Source organism: Cebus imitator, unplaced genomic scaffold, assembly GCF_001604975.1.
Source record: "Cebus imitator isolate Cc_AM_T3 unplaced genomic scaffold, Cebus_imitator-1.0 Scaffold39, whole genome shotgun sequence".
NCBI classification, from domain to species: domain Eukaryota; kingdom Metazoa; phylum Chordata; class Mammalia; order Primates; family Cebidae; genus Cebus; species Cebus imitator.
Window position 1 is genome coordinate 5585777 of NW_016107354.1, and position 25685 is coordinate 5611461.

Here is a 25685-nt window from a genome sequence, read left to right on the forward strand (position 1 = left end):
TCCTGGTCTAGCTGCAGGCAGAAACTCTCCTGAAGATGCCAGGTAAATAAAAGAGCAGCTTTATTTATTAAGTTCAGCAAAGAGGAGTGGAGGGATATTAATGGTCATATGCATTTGACAAGACAAGAAAGCCTATAGAGAAGCTTGTTTAACACAAAGACTTCACAGTTGTAAGGAAAAGGCTAGCAAGCCCCTCCACATCTCCTCAAGCAGCTGACCAGGCACTGTGGGTAGCAGCGTGTCGAGGCTGGGCATTCCAGTCTAGGAAGACTTAGGTTCAGATACAATTTGATCTTCCTACTTAAGCTTTGTGACTTGTCTGAACCTCAGTTTCATCATTTGTTAAGTGAGCCTAATATCCCAGATAATGCATGTGAAGCACTGAGCACATTGCCTGCTGTACATCTGTAACTTAGAAAACAGAAGTTCCTCCTCCTTCTTCCTCTGCCACCCCTCCCTGCAGCCCTGGCAGGGAGCGATAAGAAGACTGCTTGAACTAGGTGGAAAGAGCAGAAGATGCTAAGGCCTTGATGTGTTTGTCGGGCTTGTGAGAAGAGCAGAAAAAGGAGGGGTGCCATGTGGTATGAGGAAAGGCAGGGAACACAAACTGAGGTGACGGGTTCCATGGTCTTGTGTACCCATTCCCTCCAGCTCTGGGTACATAAAGAGAAGGGATAGCAGATGTAAATGCCCAGGACTCAGGGAAGGAAAATTACTTGGGTAAAAGGATTGAGGCAGCGGGGTAATAGGAGGGGAGGTTATGTATAGTTCTTTAAGGGTAGCAGAGATCAGTCATCTCTAGCTAATATTCTCCATGAAGAAACATGTGGTCCTGTTATCAGATTTCCCAATTTATCCAAAGGACGCAGAAGTCTAGATTCTAATGTGAAATCTCTTAAACTTTAAAATCTGACTAGTTTAAACTAAAAACAAAAACAACAATGATAAAAAATATATAGGCTAACAAAGAATATCTAGAGTCCAGACATTTTCATGGGTCACCATTTAGAGATTTCAATTCAGAACCATTTCTAGACTATTTGGTACTTCTGTGCAAATCTAAAAAAAAAGGTGTCACCTCTAAGCAGATGCAAAGTTTGAGGAGCAAAATAAGGCTGAGATTCCAATCCTTAATCATCCCTCAATTGGAATTTCATAAAGCACATAAACTGCCCAATAATATCATTCTCTTTTGGTTATGATGTTGAAATCAACATCTCTATAGGTCCTATCTATTGGTCCTAATTCTGACTGATTATAAAACCACACAGTGTGCTTCCCTCTCCCCTTTTTATTACCAATTACACTTCAAATTGCTTATTCAAAGTTCATCTTTCTAATTAGATCATAAGCCCAAGGTGGGAAGGAAATCTCCTGTTCCCTAGTTTATCCTCAGTCATAAATACAGCATCTGGCACAGCAAAGGCATCCAACAAATATTTTTCAGTAACTAAGAAAAAATAAACACAGAACAAGTCAGCCCCTTTTCAGATTTGAGTGAATCACAGATTTGAAGTCAGTTATTATAACATTCTGGTCTTCTCTATACCAAATGTGCCCAGTTATTTTACTTATTCTGTAAAGGGCATGGGTTCCAGTTGTCTCACCATCCTGGTTACTTTCTTCAGGACTCAGTCTAATTCATCAGTGGTATTTCCAAAATATGGCTCAACACTTCAGTCTGTGACTTTGGTTACCAAAGGAATGGGAACTCAAGTTTACGCTATTAGGCATCTGATACTTTCTTCAGCCTACCAAACAGCCCTTGGTAGATAAAATCTTTATACCATTTTATCAAGAAGAAATGAAAAGTTCTGGAAGCTAAGTAACTTGTCTAACCAAAGTCACATTGTTTGTAAGCAGATGGACTGGAATTAAAACTTAAATTGTCTGACTCCCCAAAGCATGGTCTTTCTACTATGCCAGACTTCACTGTTTCATCAAATTATATTTAACTGCCAAGTGAGAGACTGTCTTGGGTCCAAACATCTCAAGCATGAATGAGCTGAAATTTTCCAGGCATGAAGGGTCAGACCAGGTAGTTGAGTCCATTGAGAGCACTGCAGCAGGCTACTCCATTGAGAACCAGGTGTCAGCCTCAGAAAGGGAAGGATGTCTTGGGCCAGGACAGCTGAAAGGATGTTTATGGGAAGAAAACCTGGAGGAGATTAAATCCTGTGCACCCACAACGCCCATGATCTCAGACTGCTGTTTATGGCCAGAACAGCAAAAAACCAAACAGAAACTTTTAAAAAATTTTTTTCCTGGTAATAGCTTTTGGGATTTATCTTAGGTCAAAGAAAAAGGCTCCTGACCTCGGCTAACTGCCACTCTCCTACCCCTCGTCCTCTCAAAAAATAATAAAAAAAATCAACTTAACCCCAAAAAGAGGGTAGATGAAGTCCAAACATGTCAACTTTTCAACCTTTGTGTAGTTTCCACCTTGGGTTCTTCAGGGGTTGCCAATGACTCAATGAAGTATTTAAATTTGGGGGTGATTGTTATCATTCTATCTTGTTATGAAGGACATTTCAAAACAGCTTGGAAATAAGAATGAAGCCAGGATTATTTTTTCTTGTAGTCCAGTCATCTTTGAACAAAGTCCCAAAACCTCAGCTGGAAAAAAAATCAAGATAATGTTTGCAGAGCCAAAAACCATATCTTCTGTTGTTTCCGGTCTTATTTTTATCTTTGAAAAATTTAGAGTTAAAACAAGCACATTAAAAAGAGAAAAATTTTGCAGCAGCAAATTAAAAACAGAATAGACAAACTACTTCTGATCCCACCTTCCTTACCCAAATACTCTCCCTTTGTGTATATTTCCTTCTCATCTTTTTTCTTCTGCATGTAACCAGGTTGCACTCATTCTTTCTATATAATACTTGTTTGAGTCTGTATATTTTCAATGAACTTTATATCACAAACTTAAAAAAAGTTATAATCTATCATAATTGATACCTGTATAATATAGTTTGTTTCTTGACTCTAGCATTTAAGGGGCATTTTTATTAATGCATTAGATTGCTATTGTTAATGTAATAGATTTCTAGCAAACTAGTTTTTGTTTAAATTTAGTTGTTCTTAAAAACCAGATATTTAACAAAAGAGGGCTTATTTTATAGGGATCTGTAAATTATACAGAATACTGACTACGGAATAATTAAATTATAGATTCTTAGCATTAGAAGAGAATGTCAGTCATTTAAGTAACAATTTCAATTGATGATGTTCTCTTTTGTGTTTATGATGAAAATGCTCAACTATAAGACACTATGTCCTACAGAGGCAGCCAGTTCTGTCTTGAACAATTCTGATGTCTTCCTATCTGTAACTTCCTCACTGGGACAAGAAAAAATAAGTTTCCTATAAGAGATCATCACTCTTCCCCCATTCCATTTAAGAGGGCAATCCCAGAAGTCACTTGATTTGTATCTAATCATTTAATACATATTAATTGGGGGCCTCCCATATGTCTCACACTTTCCTAGGCACTAGAGACAGAATGGAGAACACAAGATGCAAGGCTCCAGGTTTCACAGAGCTTTGATTCCCATGTAGACCTGGTTTGGAAAGTAAAAGATACACACAACAGATACCTAACCCAAAACTGAGGGGTGAGGGAGGAAGTTCAGAGAAAATACCACTGAAGCTGAGTGAGAAGGTTGAGTTAGCCACTCAAAAAATGTGGTAGGTGTTTTTTAGGCACAGGAAAGAGCGTGTGCAGAGCTCATATAGAGAGGCTAATCAGTGACAAAATCCAGGGATGCAGGCAGCATGGTTCTTGCATGTGCACCTTGTGATAAAGCTTTTTGTTGGTGATTCTCTGGCTAATTAAAGCAGCAAAGAATGTCCTAGGACTGTGGAGCCATAGTGGTTAGAGGGATTATCTAGAGATGATCTAGATCACTGTTTCCTAGAGTGTGTGCTGAGGAGCATTGGTTCCTTGGGTGATAAAGGTATGTATTGGGATAAATGACTTCTGTGTTCAAATGTATTCCAGAAAAACAAGGTTAAAGACAAATAGAGATATTCACTGCAGAAGGTTTTGGAGCTTTTCACAGGCACATCAGCACTGTCATTCTTTAAGGGGCATTGTTACATGCAGGGTTTCTAAACATATTATAACATAATATAATTTCACGTTAAGTATCTAATGGGACTTAGTTTCCCTAGAACCTTCTTTGAGGACTGCATATATAGACCAATCCTAGATTTTTACAAATTAGGCAACTGAGACCTAGAATGAGAAAATAAATTCTCCAAAAGGACACAGAGTAAAAGAACAGCAGCCAAATTTCCTGATTCTCAGATCCTTGGATGCTCCAATATAATTTAATGTCTCCCGGTCACCAAACTAATGTCAGTATAAGCTATTTTTCAGCCTGTGCTGGAAACCTACAATGTGCCTATTGCATTTTACATGTCATCTTATGAAATGTTCACCACTGCCCTAAGAAGTTCTCTTTTGGCTATAGAGAATTTGATTAGACATTTCAGTCTGGATTACAGCTATCACCTGACATGGGGGCTTCTTCCTACCCATCTCTAATGGATGTAACTAGGCTCTCTATCCCATCAGATCCTTCCCTGCTGGACCTGCTGTTCAGACACCATTGTAAGACTGGTGACAAATGGGCCCTGGATTCAGGATACTCCAAATAGAAGTGGACTTAGCAATCACCTAGTCTAATTCCTCTGTTAATCCTCTTTGTGATTCTTTCCAGGAATACAGAGCTCATTACCTCAACTCATTCTGGGTCTGGATGGCTTCCAGAGGAAACAATTGTATAGGCCTTATACAGAGCCCCGTCAGAAACCAAGTGTGGAGCTCCTTCCTCTTGAAATCAGAGGAATATGGCTGCTGGTGGAAATGTGCAGCTTCAGACACAACCACCTGCTCTTCTCCTTTCCTCTGACTGCACTGCAGAGAAGACAGGAATCTACGCTGGGAGTTTAGTGTTGGCGGTGAACAATCATCATATTTCACTTGAAGAGCAAAGAGTTTCAAGATGATTTGTCTAAAGAGAAGCAGCCATGGATTTGGCTTTGATTGCTCTTAATTCTCTTAATGAGAAAATCTATAAACAGCACTAGGAGGAAGAGAGATTTTTATTGTCTTTCTTTTTTTAATGACGAAAACAAACATCATGAAGAGCGAAGGGTGCTTTCTTGTGGGTGCCAGAGTCTATTTCCCACAGAAGAACCTGGCTAAGCCCCAACTCCCCAGGAAGGAACTCATGAGAAAATGATGCAGTGAGGGCACAATAAAATTTCCAGGGAAGGGTGTGTGTCTTCAGAGGGAAAAGGGGAGCAGCTGAGGGAACAAAGAGCTCCTGATAAAATCAAGATTTGTGTGTGGCTTAAGCCTGGGGCCTTGGGACAGGTGAGATTGCTTGGTGAAGGAATCTTCGGGGAGCTTTTGGGCGCCATAAAGTTACCTTATTCTTAACCTAATCATCACACTGTGAGAGGTGGCAGTAGTGCCCTCAAGGGAAGGTCCAAGAGCCAAGAGTGAGGAATTTCCCTGCATTTGTGGGTTTGTCAGCAGCAAAGATGGCCACACCCTTCCTGGCTCTGATTTTGTGGACAACTGTTTGCTTCTCTAGTGCCTGTGGATTCTCACCTGCCTGGCCACCCTCAGGTTCCATCCCAGAACAAGATCATTAATCATAACAAGTCCATTAATCAGCTGCCATAGGCCTAGGAGAGAGCTTACAGCTTCCAGGCCTGGCTTAGTCTTTGCTGATCCTGTCCTAGACCCAGCCTAAAGGGACATTTCTAGCCAAGGAAATCAGCCTGTTGTCAGTGAATCTGTAGAAAGTTAGGGCCAAAGGCACCTCTGGATCAATTAGGTTATTGGACCAATTAACAGATGAGTAGATGGAAGCACAGCTGGGGAGAGTGACTTGCTTAAGTTCACCTGGTTCCCCAGAGCCAAAGTCAGGTGTTCCAAATCTCAGGCTGGCTCTTTCCTGGGCTTGTGACAGATCAGGGCCAAGTGTGAACAAAGAAGGCTGTGCTGTATTCTTGTCATGCACCGCATGTCCACATAACACAACTATTGACACAAAGTCAACTAGAGCTGGGGGAAGATCATGACACCAAAGCCAGTCTGTGCTTCAGATGATCAGACCACGCCAGGGACATCTTCAGGGCAGGATGACAGAGAAAATGAAGTAGTTAGCAACACCAGCTGGATAGGCTACTGGTTTTCCTGTATGCAATTTTTAAAAAATATTCATTTTATGTTGTGACTCTTCCAGTCAAGAACTTTCAGAAGCTCTCCATTGCCCAGAACATTAAGCTCCTCTATCAGCCTATGTTTAGTCAGGGAAATAGAGCCTCCGGGACGTTATGGGAATATGGGATTTAAAACAGGATTTAGGATTTACATCTCAAGTCCTTAGTAACAGAAAGGAAGATCCTGGAAGTCAGTAAGTGACCACTCTAAGTAGACAACATGGGCCTCAGAGTGGATGCTCTTAGACTGTTTGGCCTCAGCCCAATAAATAGCCAACAGGCATGTGGACCATGAATCTAGCTGGCATTGTTTATAACCTGGAAGTCAAAACCTAAAAATGAGATGGTACAAAGTCCGTTACATCTATGAATCCTTGATATGTGCCAAGACCTTTGTGAGGGTCTCAGGAAGGTACAAAGATGAATGAATGATGGACTTAATAACATTATTTTATTCTTGAAACATATTCTCTTTGATGACCCTGAGTTGTTTAACACTTGCTTTACTCAGTTATATCAGGCACATTTCACTAGCAGTCATTGCATATTTTTTGTTGTATCTTGAAGCATAACTTTGGCAAGGAGAGAGGGAATTATGAAAAGCATAATTGTACACTTTAGTTATGTGAAGTTTATTGTATGTCAATTATACCCCCAGGAAAGTTGTGGTAAAAAATAATTAGTTGCTTTCTAAATTTACTCCATGAATTTAGTTTGTGACATATGTGGAATTCCTTCTCTTCTTTTTGCCTAAATCATTCTTTCTTATGTGGGCTCCTGTGATGTTTCCATTAAGTGTGGAGAGGAATAACTATCCACATATTTTTATGTAGTACATATTAAGTATTGTTTGAGGCCTTTCAGATCAATGGATAAAAAATATAGATAGTAAATTTTTGGAAAGTCTTAGTTTCCCTTCATACATCTTTTCACCATAAATTGTATTGTCCTGGAACTTAATCTTGATTATAATATGGAATCTCTGTAGACACATGAATGTGCACACATATACATCCCTTTAGTCTTTAATTTCTGTGAATATTACATCTTTAATATTAGCCCAAAATTCAAAGAGAATTATACTGTTCTGAACAGCAGAAGATAAAATCTATTTACTCTCCATCTTTCTTAATCTACCAACCAGGGATATGGCTTTATTTCCTTAAATGCTGTTTCTCCTGCTAATTGTTTTAGAATGCTTTTCTACTAGCCTCTGTTTTTCTCATGAGTAATATTTTATCACCTCCTAGGGAACTTGGTTTACATTCCTCAATAGGCAGTCTGGAAAGATTAGAAATGTTTTGAATTGAAATGGCTTAATTGGTAGGGTAGTATCTCAAATATCAGAAGAAAATATCAGAAGTCACTCCACTTACCTTCTAATTTTTGTGTGAGCTGTCACGGAACTGGGAATGGGATAGAACCGGAAAGGCATTTGAGAAGCTACCGGACTATTTTGTGGGATCTCATCTATAAAATCTCCGTGAATGTTTTCTCTGGATCATTTTGTAACCAGTTGCACTTTATTCCCACAGTATCAGCGAAAGCTTCAAGGCAAACACTTTCCTAAGATTTAGAAAGACAGACCAGTCTCTGTTTTTGTTTAATTACTCTGGAACCCAGTGAGGAAATAATGAAATGGAGAAGAGGGTCAAAATCATACTCCCTGTGCCTCCGGGGACAAAACTGTGTTCCATGTGGTCACCACATTCCTGGGTTGGTATTCATGAATCTAATCAACACCTATCAGTACCTGTTATGGTCATGACACTTTCTTAGTTGCCGTAAGGATGGCTGGAGGTTCTTGTAGCTGAGTAGGGGTTTAGATTGGATAATCTAAAAATTAGATCTTGAGAAATGAAGAGGAATCGGCAGGTGAGACAGGGAAGGGAGGGATACCAAAGTCAGTTAATAAGTGGGTCACTGCTATAGGTCTCAGCCAATCAGCACAGTTCCACTCCCTTGCTGTTGTGATTGTTCAGAGTTGGGCACTTGGCTTACTTTGGTCCAATCTGTAACCCCAATTGTTTGTTAGTCAGGGAAGTGAGTCTCTGGACATTGAGCAAGAAAGAACATAGACCAAAGTGCAATTGGTAAACATCTTGTGACCTTGGAGCCAACCTTAAGATGAAGCTGAACTGTGGAAGGTAGAACAAAGAGGTAGAAAGAAAATGAATATTGGTGATTTCTGGAACAAACTTACCTCGGGCCTCTTCCTTAACAGGAGCCAAAGTACTGCCTTGTTGCTAAGCTAGTTTGAATTGGCTTTTCTGATACTTCCTACATAAAGAATCTTAACAGAGATATTGGTAGTGTATACAAAGCATTTAGTGTAGAAACCGATATATAATAAATGAAACATAAATGTTGCCTATAATTACACAGAATGAAGTGATGAATAATAAAACTTAATCTTACATCAACCTATCAAAATTATGTATTTGCATTTGTATATACATGAGATGGGAAGAGGGTATATAAAGACATGTAGAGGATAGTAGCACTGTCCAACTCAACCAGCCAAGCTGCAGAGAATGATCACTAAGTCAGTAAGAATCCATCTGGAAGAACATCAGGCTCCCATCTCTCCCATCAGTTGTAATTAATCTTGCAACCAAGGACATGGTGGAAGTTCCCGCCCACCTAATCCCACTGCAAAGACCCATCTCACAGGTCCACTTCTCTCAGTTCCTGCTTGGCCTTCTATTCTCTGCTGTCTGAAGCTCCAGCATGAATCCAACAGAGTTGACTGGGGCTCTGAGAACTATATCATCCTTTACCAGTTGTTTTAACCATGAAACCGTTAGGATCATCTTTTTCATGCATGCACATCCTTTTCCTAAGGTGTGCCCACTATGCCTTGGCCAGGGTTAGAGGTAACATTGTGCTAAGAAGCAGCAATTTTCCATATTTGTGAGGGTTGTAGCTGCTCTTCCTGAGTCCTCAAATAATTCTCAGTTGTCCGAATTGCTGTTTGTCATGACAGTTTGAAAACAAAGCATTCTTCACAGCTATTGTCCCTGGCATTACCACCAATGCCTCAAGAAGAAGGTAAGACCTGAGGTTCAGAGGTTCTGCTCACCTTGCCTGTCTCCATGAATCAGAGGAGTTGGCATCTACCACCAGAATTGTTCTGAAGTCTTCCACTGGCATCCGCATCTGGCCCCAGGCCCAAAAAAGACCCTTCCCTATATCCAAGATCTGCCCTGTTTCTGAGTGCAGAACAATTGGCAATTCAAATTCTCATGGTATCCTCCATTGCTTCTAATAGGCAATTAGAAAAATAAAATAGTCTGAAATTGTTACATTTTCTCCATGTTTTGAGAGATCTACCTTGATGACTTTATTGCATAATTATATACAAGTGTGTCTGCTCCTTTCTCTGAATGGAAGGACTTTGGCAGCAGGAATTGTAATCTCTCTTAGTCATGCCTATACTCCTAGCTCCTGATTTGGTATGTGTTACATAACAGAAACTCAATTAACATTTTTAAAATAAATAGCAAAATAGGTAGATGGGTGGGTGGATGGATAGATGGAGGAATGAATGGTTAGATGGATAGGTGAATGGATGATAAATTAATAAATCTGTAACTTCCCCAAGAGACAAAATAATGCCTCATGGGTCAAGCCCTTTGTGCTGGAAAAGAGTAACAAACTTTAGATTATCTACCAGAGCTTAAAAGATTTTCTCATAGCCTTGATTTTATTGATCAACCCAACAACCGTAATGGAGACGTTATTATCTAGTTTACAGATGAGGAAACCAAAGTCCAAAGAGGTTAAATAAGTTGCCTGACTTGCCAACTATCTGCCGTTCCTCCCTAGGTCTAAAATCAAGTCCTATGTATCAGAGCCCAGACTGTTTCCTCCACTGAGCTGCGTCTTACAAGAGAGAGTGGAAAACCTCTAAAATTCTTGAAATGACACTAAACTTTTTGTAGAAATAAATGTTTACTGTGTAGGTTAAAGATTTGAGGGTAACACGAAAAAGTACAGAGAAAGATGAACATAGGGATAGAATGAGTTATTACAGAAGGAATACACATTTGTAATTTAATCTGATTTTAGTTTCTTTTCTTCATAAACCACCAACTTGCAACAATTAGCTTGTAGTTACAGGCAGCTTAGAGAAGGATTTTTCGAGTTAACAACTAAATTGTCATATTTCTTTGTGAAGCATTTTATTGTCGAGTACACTTGGAAGGAATCACTTCCAGGGCAAGCCCATTTGCCATTCATTTCACTCTGTTGAACAGATGACTTGCCCACAAAACATTCCTCCTCTTTCATCTCTCCAGCCTGCTACACTCCAGCCACTTTCTTGGGCCACCAGGACTATGCACAAAGCTCTCAGAATGGGAAGGGACCTTAGGAAACAGCTAGTGTGAGTCCTCATCCATGCAGGAATCCTTCAATCTCCTAAAATGAGGTCACACCAATTCTGCTTGATCACTGAGCATAATTGGGTGAGTGTGGAGAAGTGGTAGAACTTCAAATTGAAGCTCTTTCCTAGCTCATCACTAGCTCTGGGATCTCAGATAAGTTCCATAACCTCTCTCACTTTTCGTTCTCTCATCACGTCAATATTCAGGACTAGGGTGAAGACTTTATGATCAGAACCACAAAAACCCTTGAACAGATCCTGGCTTATGGTGGGTGCTCAATAAATGGTGGTATTCCATTTCTTCCTGCCTTAATTGTTAGACCCCTAAAATGTTGTGGGAATTTTTTTCTTTGTAGCTTTCTAGTTCTGGTTTATGTGACCATGAGAAGCAAGTCTTCCTCATGCTCACCTTTCAAATATTGACAAATGGCTCTCACTGCCTTCCCATGTCACCTTTTCTTCACACAAAACAGCCTTGGGCTCTTCAGCTCTTTCTCACCTGGTAGGGTTTGTCATCCCCTCTGTATCCTGGGCTTCTTGATCTGCATGATCTTGCTTTGCAAGTGATCCTCTCACAATGTCCCCATCCCAATCAGAAGGTCAGCCATGAAGGTAGAGAAGTACGTCCTTCATGTCTCTGCTTCTTCCCATCTTCCACCCCAACTTCAGATTCTTTGCACCTTTGTATATCTCTGACAAAACTACACACTGATGGCTCAGGGTGGGAAAGGCTGTGTTGTTGGATTCAAGCCAGATACAAGAGAAGATATCGAGAGGAAAGTGGGCCTCCAGATTTCCTTGATGTGACCTCACATGAGCATCTTCCTCTGTGTCCCTACAGAACTCACTCTCCCTTCCCTGTTTAATAGAGAGGGACCCAAATTCCCCTGTCCTCTTGTCTTCTGATGATGATGTTAAGGATAATTTTACTTCTCCAAGGGCTTCAGAGTTTCCAAGACACACGAACACAATCTGTGGATGAGCATGGACCTGTGCTCACACACGTAAATGACGCTTGATTCCTCATAAACATCAGAAGTTATTGCCAAGAAAGGCCAGTAGTTGTGGCATCAGCCAAAGTGGGTCCTGCTCCATTCTCATGCCAATTATTGATGCATTCGTCAAAAGCTAAGGCAATGATCAAAATCATAAATATGGGCTGAAATCTTTAATGTGTATCCAAAGCATCTGAACACATAAAAAGATTTGTGATAAACTGGGGGAAGATTTCTGAGATTTCAACAGCTCTTACTCTAACATCTGATTTATTTATTTTTAGAAAATCAAAGAACTCAAATATTTTATGCCAATGAAGTCTCCAGGCCAAGGCTTTAAATGTGTAAACTTAAAAGAGAGTTAAAGGGAGAGGCATCTAATCTGGCAGCAACTCAAGTCTGTATGTTCAGAACCAGGCCTAGGAAAGCACGGGCTGAGTCTTGGGAGGGAGCTTGTTTCAAAGCTGAGTCACCCAATGTGAGTAGTCAGAGGTAAGTGGAGACAGAGGAGAAACATCAGGCAGGTGCACACTGCCATAGTTCTCTTTGCCTTCTTTCCTCCAAGAGCAAGGGTTTGGAGACTAGCTTGTTTTCTTCATGCAAGCATTTAGAAGGCAGCAGACTGGAGATCCATACTCAAAAATGTTTGCAAACCCAGGGGATTGAAAATCCAACCTTTCTTCAAAACCATTTTGGGTCATTTTGGAAGTGAAAACTCCTCCGAATTAAAGACTGATGTTTGGAAGTACTATAGTAGTACAGAAACCTTCTGCCTCAGGACAGAAGAGAAAGCATTGCTTTCACTGACTCTGAGCATAGCGTGAAGCTCAGGCTAAAGAGAGAGAGGATGTACTGACTGGGTATGGAATTGCTGGATGACTAAAGTACAGTGGAATTTGTCAAGTTATTCCAAGGCCATTGGGGCCAAAGCATCCCTTACTTCCTATGCCAGCATATCATATGGAAGTGGTCTTTTCAAAGTATCATTTTAAAATATTTTTTCCTCTTCCTGGGAGTTAAGGCATCATATTCTAGAATAAGCTAACAAATGTTTCATTAGGAAACTAACTTTTTGGGAGCCATCACTATTTAATGGATATTTCATATATGTTCTAACAATTAATCCTTACAAAATCCAACCCATTAGATCACATTTATTTCTCCTCTTTTTCCCCAGTGAGAACACTAAGATGCAAAATATCTCAGAGTGACCTTCTCAAGATCACAGGGCTTGGTCACTGAATCCTGCATCATTTCCTCCAGACAGTGCCACTTGGCAGTGCCCTACAAAGGCCTGAGTCCCACGAAGAGGAAACTTGGAGTAGGGAAAAGAACTGTAGACAGTTCTACATTTAAAATGTAAAGTTTATTAAACTCAGCAGCGGTGAGACCTAGGGCAAGTCATTTCACCCTGTATCTCAGTGTTCCCATCTGGAGAATAGAAAGAATCATTCCTTACTTTACAGGGTTGTTGTGATGACCATTCAAGCGGACACATGAGAATGTCCTGCGAATGCTTAGTGTATATTGTTGGTGCTTCATGTAAACACACGGAATCTCATTCAGCCTCCAAACACTAATTTCAATAAGGAAACTGGGAACGAGGTGCAGGAAAGGGATATGGGGCATAGCAATGGAAGGAGGGCCCTGTCCTGGAGGAAACTGGAGTATCTGGGAATGCAGATCAGAAGCCTGTTTTGACACTTTTCCAGCTTGGTGGAGATCGAATATCCCACTGTGTGTGATGTCCGAGAGAGAACAAATATAGATGCCCTCATCTTTTCTGAATCATTGATTGCATTTGTCTTGTGAAAAATTCTATTGCTGTCTTTATGGCAAACTGTAAAAAAGTATTTTTGCTCCTCGTTTATCCAAGAATAACACAATTCCCCCGCAAACAGCTATTTTATTATGACCGCAATCAAAGCTGAAAACAATTTCATTTTCCTCCTTTGAGGTCTTCGGAAACAATTTTAATTTCATAATAAAGTTAGGCAGCATAGGGTTTGTTTCTTAGAGTCAGCAGACAGTGAGTATGAAACCAGAGATCCAGGAGTTAGAGCTGGGCCTGTTTTGGGGTGGGGGGTTTTTCTCCAACCTGTGCCCCAGATGGCTTGGAAAGCATTTCGGAAGCCATTTGCAGTGCTTTTTCACAGCAGGCTTTGACCAAACAGGAAGGCAGAACATGGATTCACTTCACTTGGAAGCAGGAAAAGGAAAAATATTCATTCATGCGGAGAAATCTCGAGCTTCAGCAGGCCATGGTGGGGCTGAAGGACTTCTCAGAGAGGGGAATGCGCATCTCTCAGTGCTGACAGCTCAGCAGCAAGGCTCTGCCTGTGGCTTTCAGCCTGGAAAACAACACTGACACTTCCACTGCCCTAAACCAGAAACCTGAGTCATCTTAGATGTTCCCATATCCCCACCTGTCTTCAGGTGTCATGTCTTCTTATTTCTCTCTTGAGATTTTCTTGAATTCACCTGTATTCTTTTATCCACTGCTGCTGCCTTTGCTCAGACACTATCACCTTGCTCTCATCTGAAATATTACAACAGCTCCTGACTGATCTCTGCTTCCACCTTGTCCCCACCCACTCTTCCTCCACATCACTAGGTCTCCCTTACATTTTATTTATGTAATTAAGTAATTATTAATAGAGACAGGGTCTGGCTTTGTCACCCAGACTGGCCTGCAGTGGCAAAATCATAACTCTCTGCAGCCTCAAACTTCTGGGCTGAAGCGACCCTCCCACCTCAGCCTTCTGAAAACAGGACTACAGGAGGATGCCACTATGCCACGCTAATTTTATTTTTTATGTTTATGGAGATGGGTCTCACTTTGTTGTCCAGGCTGGTTTAGAACCCCTTGCCCCAAATGATCTTCCTGCCTGCACCTCCCAAAACTCTAAAATTGCAGGCATGAGCCACTGTACCCAGCCTCTACCTTATATTTTAGCTCCCTTTTCAAATCCTCCAATGTCATTCAGTTACCTTGAACATTAAGTTCTGATTTCTTAGCCTGATACATAAGACTCTCCATTATTCAGCCTCTGCTTACCTCTTGAAACTCATCTCCCATAATTCCCCCACACTTTGCAACCTAAACTCCAGCCTTTCTGAGCTATTGACACTTGGAGCATGCCTCTACTTACAGGCACTTGGTGCTTTACTTGAAATATTCTCCTTTCCTTGGCAGCCAGAGGAACCCTTACTCTCAAAAGCCAACATCCCCTGCTTTGAGAAACCATCCTGGGTCTCCCTCTGTATACACCCTTCAGATTGTTCTATTTTAATTTGCTTATGTACTAGTATTACGTATTTGACTAGTAACTCCTTGAGTCAGGCACTTTCACATCTGACTCATTTTTGTGGTCCCTTGTGACAGACACAGTCCTGGAATGCTGTGGGAGGGAGGCAATGAAGGAAGGAATGAGAAAAGACAAGGAGGGAGGAAGGCACAGGACAAGAGAAAGAAGAAAGAAGGTAAGAGGCAGGCAGGCAGGCAGGAAAGAAGGGAAGGAGGAAGGGAGGAAAGCAGGAAGGCAGGAAGGAGGGAGGGAGGGAGGGAGGAAAAAACTGCTCAACCTTCCAAGACATCTCTTCTTGGTTTCCCAAAGATCCTTCCACCTGGAGATATAAAACATAAATTTGTATAGAACTCTGGACTGTTAATAAAATGGCAAAGGAAAGTGTGCATATGTGTGTGTGCATTCCCAAGTGCTTGCACATGTAGACTGTGTAGTTTGAGGAATGGTGAAGTTGGTACTAACAAAAAGCCTAAATATTGATAATTAGAAGGAATTACTCTTTTCGAAAGCTCTCATAAAAATGGGTCTAGATTCTTATTGACATATTTTCCAACATTTGATGATGAAAGTTCACAGTGAAGAAAATTTGGAAGAATTGTACTTTGAACACTCATATACCCACAACTCAGAGTCTACAATTATCATTTTACTATATTTGCTTTATTATACACTTATTGATCCATTCATCCATTCCTCATCCATCTATAAATTCAACTTTTATATGCATTTCAGAATAAGTTCTAGACACCAGTAGTTTACCTTCCTCAGCCTTCCGCATGCATGCCATATGACCATTAGATTTGTTTATAATCCCCTCTTCTCCTCCAAAATGGTTCTTGATCAATGCATGAATATATTAAGATCCCCCCAAAGTCACAAAAGACAAAAGTTAAGCACTAAAAAATAAAGGCATAATAATGGGAGAGGAAAAAGCTTTATCAAAAATTTCTGGTGAAGAATATAATAGCAAGTAAATGCAAAAATTATCTCTGAGTTCCTAGAAACCAAAAATTATGTTAAATATTGGCTTTAATCTTGTAGCTCTTCTAGCGGGGACAAATTTTTCCAAGTCTTGATTCCTAGGAACTGGTCATAGGAACATAGGTAGAAAGGGTGCTTAATAATATAGAAAACAAAGCCAATATGATTAAGGACCTAGACTCTCTAACCAGAGGTTTGAGTTCAAATCTAGTTGTTACCACTTACCAGTTGTATGAGCTTGAACAAAGGTATTTAACCATGTGAAGATTCTATTCCTTTATCTGCAAAATGAGGGTCTTGCACTACCAGCCTCATCTTGTTTATTTTGTGGCTTTAATCAGATAATGCCCATCAATCAGCTAATACAATGCCAGAAGACACATGTAAGCACTCAATAAGTGTAGTTATTATTAAAACAAGAGAAATAAGTGCTTCAGGGGAAGGTGAGATTATAATATTAAAGCATAGTTTTATGAAAGCTTTTCTCTGGGAAGATATAAGTGTTAATAATCAGGAATGCTTTTTTCTTTAAATATAGTTAAGAATAATGAAAAAGCTAGAATCTCCTGAGCAATGTGAGAGATACCACTGTTTGCTTACCCAGTAAAGATCTCTACTTCTTTCTAGGCTTGAGTAAAAGCCTCATAGGCCACTCTATGCTCTTTCTGTTTCTGCCATTTGGGACAAACCAGGATGACATCCTACCAGACAATGGAGTCTCAATACGGAAGGAAGCTGGATCTCTGAATTCCTGCATGGAAGAGAGCTGCCTACCACTCTGAACTTGTATTAATACAGGAGTAAGAAAATCACATTGTGTTTGGGCCATTATACATTGGTTGGCTCCATTCAATACAGCAGTTTAGCATATATGAAGGAATTCAATTTATCTATTAAATGCAACATATGGATATTTTGCCCTGCTGGAGTCCCATATCTACTGGAGAATATTACATATGAACACATACAGTAAGACAAATATAAGTATATTCTCCTAGCCTCTAGTAAAGTTATGTGTCCCTGGAAACTCATCTTTGTTATATATTTTATTAAAAAATATATAACAAATAAATGCTTGAAAAGCCTACTAGGATCAGAAGTTAGCTTTCCAGGACTTTGGTTCCGTGGTCTTGCCATGCTGTGAGACAAGAGTATTATGTTTCCTTCTGAGGGCCCAAAAGGAAAAAAAAGCAAACTAAATGGCCGAAACACAGCTACTGAAGAATAGGATCCCTTCCTATATTAATCACAAAGTCTGCAGTGCTCACTGATGCTTTTGTTTGTATGGTGCATTCATAAGGAAAATTATTTCTAGGGGGCATCTATAAAGAAATTTTGAGGTCTGCACTCATTTAGGCATTTCAGATACCTTCATGCTTAGAGCTCTTCCAGAAAATGTGCAAGAAAGGAGCTTGCAGAGCACAAAAGAAGAAATGTTTTTCCTAGCCAAGTCAGAGAAAGCTTCAAAGAGGAACTGCCTCGTCTTGAAAGATGAGTCAGAATTCACCAGTCTAGAAAAGGAGAAAGGGCATTCTGATCAGAGAATAATAAATGGATTTAAGCCTTGTCAGGCCATGGCCTTCACGCATTTCTCGATTACTGGGGCTTGGTGCCTGACCCTGCCTCACCACCATAGCAAATGCGGTTAGAATCATCCTTATCACAGCTGCTTGTATTTCTGCCGGGTTACCTAAGGACAGGGACATAAAATTCACTCCGATAAGGGCTTGTGTACATCCCAGCAATCTTGTCAATTATCCCTGGGCTGATTTGCATGCCTGCTCCTTCTCAGCTCTGACACTGGCTGGCAAAGAGGCCACTTCCTTTTATCGGTGTCTATTGTGCTGTCAGGTTTGGTTTACAACACAATAAGCTTACAGACACTTACAATTAATGAGCTTCTCATGAGTGTTCACAAACACATTAAAAATGAGAAGGTAGCAAATTATCTATGGGTCCCAATAATCTGCACTTACATAAATATCCAGTTTTTAGTAGACTGGAATTGTCTAAAAGTCCCTCATCATTTGTCAGGTGTGATGTCAGCTTAATGGGCCCCTGAGCATGTTTATGGGTCACCCTATCCCACTAAACTGTCTAAATTATATGCCTGCTCCCTGTGCTTCTAGAAACCCATTCATGCCTGAAAAGGTGGCTCTAGAACACAGCTTTAGCCAAACTTGAAATCTGGGTATTTGAACTCCTGGTTCTTGGGAAATCCACTATGTAATTCTGCAAAAAAATTCTTTTTTTCCCCCCAAAATACGTATCCACAAGAAAGCTGCAAATATGGAAATAAAGAAGAAAACAATTGTGGATTTGGTTGGAGTCTATCTCCCACGTGCTAGCTGTGTAATTTTGAGGCAAGTTACTTAATATTTCTAAGCCTCAGTTTCTTCATCTGCAAATGAGGAAAAAAATAACAGATTTGACATAGGATTAAATGAAACCAAGAGTATAAGCATTAGCAAACTGACACAGCATTCTGCGCCAATGGTTGTAAGTGTTTCTATCTTAGGTCAATACATCCTCACCACAATATTACTTTACAGAGGAAAGCACTATTGTGTAACTCTATTTTGCAAATGAGAAAACTGAGGTCCTGGGAGGTTAAATCTTCTATTTAAAGTCATATAACTGGTCAGTGATGGATCTGGGATTCAAACAAAGATGCTCTGACTCCAAAGATCTTGCTATCTTGCTTGTTTAAGTACTGTGCTACACTACCTGGAACAGTATCTGGAAAGCACTTGGTGTTCTGTGAGTGTAAGGAAGCTAGGGAGATGAACACAATTTGTGTTCTGAATTTAAGAAAATACCAATCTGTCAGAGTGTAATTAGTCTGTTCTCACACTGCTAATAAAGATATACCTGAAACGTGGTAATTTTATAAAGGGATGAAGTTTAATGGACTCACAGTTCCACATGGCTGGGGAGGCCTCACAATCATGGAAGAAGATGAAGAAAGAGCAAAGGGACATTGTGTTAGTCCATTTTCATGTTGCTGATAAAGACATACCTGAGACTGGAAGAAAAAGGTTTTATTAGACTCATAGTTCCATGTGGCTGGGGAGGCCTCACAATCATGGTGGAAGGCAAGGAGGAACAAGTCACATCTTACATGGATGACAGCAGGCAAACAGAGAGAGAGCTTATGAAGGGAAACTCCCATTTTTAAAATCGTTAGATTTCCTGAGACTTATTCACTATCATGAGAACAGCACAAGAAGGACCCATCTGCATGATTCAATTATCTTTCACCAGTCCCTCCCATAACACATGGGAATTACAGGAGCTAAAAGATGAGATTTGGGTGGGGACACAGAGTCAAACCATATCAGATGCCTTACATGGTGGCAGGCAAAAAGAGATTGTGCAAGGGAACTCCCATCTATAAAACCATCAGATTTCATGAGCCTTATTCACTACCAAGAAAACAGTACAGGGAAAACCTCCCCCATGATTCAATTGTCTCTACCTGGCCCTTCCCTTGACATGTGGGGATTATTACAATTCGAGGTGAGATATGGGTGGGACACAGCCAAACCATGTCACAGAGAGATAAGACCGTTTGAACTCTTAGAAAGGACTATCACTAGGGTAATCATGTTGTTAATTTTTATTGTTACATAACAAATTATAAAAAATTTAATGGCGTAAAACAGCACCCATTTATTATGTTACAGTGTCACGGGTCAGGGAAGCAGACATAGCTCAACTGGGCCCCCTGCTCCGGGTCTTGTGAGGCTGCACTCAAGGTGTCTACTGGGCTGTATTCTTTCTGGAGTTCAGGGTCCTCTTCCTGCTTACAAGGTGGCTGGCAGAATTCAGTTTCTTGCTTCTGAAAGACTAAGGCCATCAGCTCTAGAGACTGCCTGCAATTCCTGAAGCCCTTTCTAGAGGCAGTTCGAATCCTGACAGCTTGCACCTTAATAGGCCCTCAGAATAATTTCTCTCCCTTTAGTCAGCTAAGACAGTCTTACATATAAGGTAACATAATCCAGGGAATGATTATCCTGTCACCTTTACCACATTCTGCGGGTCAGAAGCAAGTCACAGGTTCTGTCTGCATATAAGAGGATAGGTCTACAAAAGGACATGGCTCACTGGGGTCCGCACAGTGTGTGTCTGCCATATCATACAACCTGATATTCAGCTGGGATGCTTTCGAGAGTGAAAAGATACTATTCATAATGATGCTGAGACAACAGACATAAACCGGGACTGTCCCAAGACACCAGGGCATATGATAATCCTAACTACAAACAACATGGGCAATTTACTATGAGACTAGTGGAAGCAAAGTGTAGTTCTGACCAGGTGGATCTGAGAATACAGTTGACCATTGATTAACATGGGTTTGAGCTGTGCAGATCCACTTATATGCAGATTTTTTTCAAGCAAACTCAAATAGAAAATATAGTATCCCTGGGATGTGAAATTTGCATATAGCATATAGAGAGACCTGACTTTTGTATATACGGGTTGTGAAATTTTAGTGTGGGATGTCGTTCTAGAACCAATCTACAAGTATACTAAAGGGCAACTGCACTTTTTTGAGAAAAAAAATTTTTTTGAAGGATAGATTTAATTTCTACAAGCAGAAATGGGATGATGGATGAGTATCCAGGCAGATACAGAAGCTTGGACAGAGACGGAGCAATGAGGAGGAACAGGTCAGGTTCTCTGAATGAGAGAAGCCAGGAAGAGGACTGCAAAATGTATTTAAAGGTCTTCACTCCCAGAAAGTCAGCATAGGAGTTTACCTTGCTCTGTGCTCTTTGGCTGAAGTTTCCGGGGAAAGGCCTAACCCTTAATGCCTCTTAGATCTTCTAGAAGACCCACAGAGGAGAGGAGAGAGACCTTTGGACTTCTGCATTCCAGGAGGGCTTCTCCTGGACTCATATGTCTATCAGGTACCCCTCATTTCTTTATTTCTGTAAGGAAAATCCTAGAGGAAGGAGCAAAAAGGGATCAGTTAAATCCATAAAATTGATCAATGGTTTGTTAGAATCGAGACTAAATAACCACATCAGCCCACAGATCGGCTCTGCAACTGTTTTATTCAGAGTTGCTATGAGTGTGCATAATTCATTCTGTGCTTGTTCCTTGAGAGCACTCTTCCATGGAGTCGTATGTGCCTAACTAAACTCTCTCCCTGTTTCTGAGGTGGTCTTGTTCATTTTCCATCCATCCGTCCCCTTCTCTGACTTAGTGACTACTCTGACCTCACATCACTTCATCCCTCACATAGGTAAACAGGAGTGATCTTTGAGACAACCACAGATGGACCCTAATATGGTTTGGATGTTTGCCCCAAAACATCCAAATCTTATGTTGAAATGTGATCCCCAGGGTTGGAGGTGGGCTTTAGTGGGAGGTGTTTGAATCATGGGGGCAGATCCCTCATGAAATGTTTGGTGCCTGCCCCATGGTCATGAGGGAGTTCTTATTCTGTCAGTTCATGTGAGAACTGGTTGTTTAAAGAGTCTGACATCTCTCTCTTGTTCCCTCTTTTGCCAAGTGACATGACTCTCTCCTAGCTTTCTGCCATGACTGTGAGCTTTCTGAAGCCCTCACCAGAGGCAGATGCTGGCACCATGCTTGTGTATACTCTGCAGAACCATGAGCCAAATAACCTCCTCACTTTATAAATTACTCAGCCTTAAATATTCCTTTATAGCAACACAAATGGACTAATATATCCCCCTGCTGCCACTAGTCCACTGGTTATGTGACACTTGCCAGCATCACATGAACCACTTCTGGGAAAGGGGCAAGGAAGATACCCTGGAGGATGAGCCATTTGGTTCAGACGGGATCTGTTGCCAGTTCAGGCTCCAGTGAGAGAGGTAAGATGGAGACACTGAGCCATAGTCATGCCAAGCTACGATGGCTCCTCAACCTCCTGTTCAGGAGAAGTGGATGAGCCTATCCTGTGCCTTTGGGGAGTAGGGGGCAGGTTCACTTCATTGGAGCAAGGAAAGAAAAGAGGGAGCCAGTCAGGTAAGAAGATCCAGCGCGCATCTTTTCCTCTCCATTATAAAGCAAAAGATAAAATTTCCCTGATATTCATTCATTCCCTTATTCAACAGCTATTTATTGATCTTCACTTATATGCCAGGAACTGGATTTGGTACTGCAAGCTTAGTGTTAACCAAAACAAAATTTCTAACTTCATGGGTCTGACAGTCTTGGGTGAACATTGGGAGTAGAGTGACAACAAGGAAGAAAACAAATTAACACAAAATAGAATAAGTGAAATGGGGTGGCAGAAGGGCATACTTGATTAAACACAGGGAAAGGAAGTTATCTTTAAGAAAGTGACTTTTATTTGAGATGCGAAGGACAAGAAGGGGCCAATAATACCTAAAGCATCTCAGACAGAGGAAAGAATGTATACAAATGTCCTAAAGTGGGAAAGAGAAGTTGGAAAACCCCTGTGTGATTGAAGTTTCTGAGTGAGCAAGGGGCTGGCTCACAGTGAGACAGAAGTGTGATCAGAGCTAGTTCGATCACAGACTTGTAGGACAGAGGAAGATGTATTTTCTTCTAAGTTCCATGGGAACCTCTTGGAGGGTTCTGAAAGTATCACACTGGTCTACTTTGAAGCAGTCAGGTCTGAGTCTTGGAGATGTTCAAGGAGATTTCTCTGAGAGGGTGAAGTGAATTGGAGAAGAGTTGTCATCATAGGGTACTTAAGGCCATGAGGTTAAAATCAGAATACTGGGCTGCCTTCTTGCCACTAGGGTTTGTGTTATCTCATGAGCATAGAAAATGCAGCTCCATTTCTAGTTATTCAAAGTTTCGTAGCAAAACCTTCTGCCTGAGGAGAGGAGAGATCTGCTACAGAACTGGAGAATGTAAACATTTCCTCCAGAAATAAGTATGCTCTGTGCTGTGTCCAGCACCGTGGCATGATGCAGGAACCAGAGGCCAGGTGATGGGAGTATTTCCATGCTGAAAGCTATCTTGAATTTAAAAGAGGCATGGAGAGCTGGGATCACTGAAGCTCAGTTACAGCTTCATGGAGATTTATTTTGCTCGTAATTCTATTTTTGTGCATATTTGCAAAATTTCAGAATGAAAAGTTAAGCACGAGGACAAAGAGGAACTTATGGAGAACTTTCAAGTTAAACATAGATTAAATATAGTCCCTGATAAAAGCAAATATTTAGTTAGCACCCACCATGTGCCAAGTACTGTGCCCAGTACTTTACTCAATAAGTCTGGGAAGGAGGTATCATTATCATCATTTTACAGATGAGAACACCAAAGCTAAAATAAATTAGTGGCAAAGTCTGCCTAATTCTACTTCTGCATAGGATGCCATAGGCATAGTCCATGAATACAGATGTACATTAAAAACAAATATCCAAACATTCATGGCAATGATAAAAGCCAGATATAGAAGGGTGGTCCCCTCTAGGAAAAGTGGAATCAGGAATGGGTCAAGGATGAGTACACAGGGGCAGATACTGTACCCGAAGCAAAAGACTGGAAGCAAATATTACACAATGTACAATCTGATAAAGATGGTGGTGGGAATGCAGATGTTAGTTATAATGTTTGCTATTAATTTCGGAATGTTTGAAATATTCATAATAAAAAATAAAATGAAACAGATGAAATGCGCGCAGGCCTCGGAGACAAGTTATGGTTTTGATCACTAACCTTAATTCTGCCCAAGAAATGTCAGTGGGTGTATCTCTACACATTGCACCTACAACATGCACATTAAGAATATGAGAACTGAACTAACTTCATCATATCTGTAGGAAGCTGGGCACTGGCTGATAAATTTACAGCTAAACAAAAAGAAGTTTACAGCTCACAAATACAAGTCATGGTGAAGTTATGTTCATGAGAAGCAGTGCCAGGCAGGGCCTAAAGGACTACAGTAGAGGAAGGAGAAAATATCCTCAGTTTGAAAGAGCCTGGTCTCTGGACCCACGCAGGCCTGGAAGGTGAACTCAAGAAGAAAATAAAATATACATATACCTATATATTTTATATGTAAATATATATCTGTGTCTATATATCTTTATCTCTCTATATATATATTAGATGCTCTCTGCATATCAAGAACTCTGTTAGGTGCTCTGCACACATTATTCCATTTAATCTTCAAAACAACCTAGGAGATAGCTGTCACTGTATCCATTTTAGAGATGAGAAAAACTGAAGCTCAGAAAGATTAAATGATCTGCCCAAGATGCACCGTAGTAAGGTGAGGCATCCAGATTCCCACTCAGATCTGTTTGATTTTAATGCTGCTGCACCTTCCATCCATCAAGATGCCACTCTGCAAATTCCTTTCACCTGAGTCCCCTGCTGCCTGCTGAGATAGCCACCCTCTCTCTGTACCTACACCCACTCAGCAAGAGCAAGGTCTGTTGCCTAGAAGACCAAGGAAAAAGAAGGTAACCAGGTGACAGAAGAGAAGTCAAGAGGCAGAGGGATTCGGGACTCCTTTTCAAAGGCAGCATGCTGGATGATTTAGTTCATGCTCTCTGGTTCTAACAGTCTGGCCAGGAAGCGTATTCCTGGTCATTACCAGGGAGACTAACAGAATGGCAAGACAAATACCCCAATGGTCAGGTGCAACGGCCATAGGACCCTCCTGAGAAGGTAAGTGAGGATAATGAGGATGAGCCCACTGCTGGAATAACTTCTATAGGCAGCAAGTACCCCTCATTTTCAGGGCAATGTGTCTACTGGGCTCCTAGAAGAAACAGAGAATAAGAACATATATCTAAAGGGGAGAAGGGCATAGGAAAGAGGTAACACAGTCCATGGTTAGGGATGGTACTGAGAACAGTTTCAGAGGTGACACCCACCAAGAAAGGGATTTCTAGGTTCCTGGGGCAAGTGGCCTCCCCAGCAGGGAGCACCTGTGGAGATGGAAGAGACCTGTTTACTTCTTCATGCTTCCAACATGTTTAAGAATGGCGACATTCACAGTTCTTTCCCTTGATCAGCAGGCTTGTTAATACAAAGGGATTATTACTTTTACCTTTTTCCCAGAAGGAATTTCCCAAAAGACCAATGGTGTGGCAGACACTTAAGCATGTAAATTCACTCCAAAGAAAGAGTTAAAGTGCTTTCTAATATAAATTGGTTTTCAGTATTTCAGTGCCAATATAATTAGATTGTAACAAGCAAAGCCCTGTAACATAACACAGTGAAAATTTGAAAATTTGATTCTGCCTGGCAAACAACCAAGTCCCTGCGTGTGCGCAAACCTGACATTAATAAGCTACAAGAGATTACATGATTTAGAAAAGAAGCACTTGGTGTTACCAAATCAAATAATAGATCTCTAGGCTATAATTAGGAGAATTGGGACTCAACAATGAAGTCATAATACTGTAATTTAGCTGTGAGTAACAGAGCCACGGAGTCACATTAGGAGGTGGGATAGTGTCTCGGTGGTGTGCAGCTCCCAGTGGGGCGGAGGCTCCAGCACCCTGCACACAGCCACCTGTTGGCACCATGAAGACACATGATGAACATTGGCCCTCTGTGGCTGCGCGGGACCCTAGTGCTTCAGACACATGACTTTAAAGTTGAAGCTCCCCAGGGACAGCTGAGGGGGCAGAGCTGCTGCCAGTGCCATGTGGGCAAATTGCTGCCCCAGAGTGCTTTGGGAGCTAACAAAAGACACATTTAAAATGCAGAAACATAAACAAAGCAAAACAAACACTGCAAAAAAAAAATAATAATAATAGAAAGAGAGTGAGAGAGCCCAGCAGCATCATTTACAGTCCCTGA